A 1,402-nucleotide genomic window follows, 5' to 3' on the forward strand; every position below is an offset into this window, starting at 1 on the left:
GTTGCACGAAGCACAATTTCACATCATTCTGGGTCCATTTGTGTGAAAACAAGGTCCAATCAGGCTGAAACGTTACAAGAAGGTAGAATCTATTGAGTTGTAAGTGATCTGGATGTTTCATGATGATCGCACATTCCTATAGGGGGTAAAACAATGTCCCAAAGGTCACCGGGCCTGGTGTCACTTTAAAGAAGTAGTCCAGTTACACCTTTGTGGGCTTATAACTTGGCTTCTGAATGTCCTAGAGAGGTCAAATTTATTTTAGTGTACTCCAATTAACAGCCCATACAACCACAAAAAGGAATGGAGTCATTAACACTTATGGTTTGTAAATGGCACCCAGAATTATGTTGCACAAAGCACAATTTCACATCATTCTGGGTCCATTTGTGTGAAAACAAGGTCCAATCAGGCTGAAACATTACAAGAAGGTAGAATCTATTGAGTTGTAAGTGATCTGAACGTTTCATGATGATAGCACTTTCCTAAGGGGGTCAAACCATGTCCCAAAGGTCACCGGATCTGGTGTCAATTTAAAGAAGTAGTCCAGTTACACATTTGTGACCTTATAACTTGGCTTCTGAATGTCCTAGAGAGGTCAGGTTTGTTTTAGTGTACTCCAATCAACAGCCCCTACAACCACAAAAAGTAATGGAGTCATTAGCACTTATGGTTTTTAAATGGCACCCAGAATTATGTTGCACGAAGCACAATTTCACATCATTCTGGGTTCATTTGTGTGAAAACAAGGTCCAATCAGGCTGAAACGTTACAAGAAGGTAGAATCTATTGAGTTGTAAGTGATCTGAACGTTTCATGATGATAGCACTTTCCTAAGGGGGTCAAACCATGTCCCAAAGGTCACCGGATCTGGTGTCAATTTAAAGAAGTAGTCCAGTTACACCTTTGTGGGTTTATAACTTGGCTTCTGAATGTCCTAGAGAGGTCAGGTTTGTTTTAGTGTACTCCAATCAACAGCCCCTACAACCACAAAAAGGAATGGAGTCATTAGCACTTATGGTTTTTAAATGGCACCCAGAATTATGTTGCACGAAGCACAATTTCACATCATTCTGGGTCCATTTGTGTGAAAACAAGGTCCAATCAGGCTGAAACGTTACAAGAAGGTAGAATCTATTGAGTTGTAAGTGATGTGAACGTTTCATGATGATCGCACATTCCTAAGGGGGTCAAACCATGTCCCAAAGGTCACCGGATCTTGTGTCACTTTAACGAAGTAGTCCAGTTACACATTTGTGGGCTTATAACTTGGCTTCTGAATATCCTAGAGAGGTCAAGCTTGTTTTAGAGTACTCCAATTAACAGCCCTTATTACCTCAAAAAGGAATGGAGTCGATAGCACTTATGGTTTTTAAATGGCACCCAGAATTATGTTCCACGA

This window comes from Nothobranchius furzeri, chromosome 10 (genome assembly GCF_043380555.1).
Source record: "Nothobranchius furzeri strain GRZ-AD chromosome 10, NfurGRZ-RIMD1, whole genome shotgun sequence".
Taxonomy (NCBI): Eukaryota; Metazoa; Chordata; class Actinopteri; order Cyprinodontiformes; family Nothobranchiidae; genus Nothobranchius; species Nothobranchius furzeri.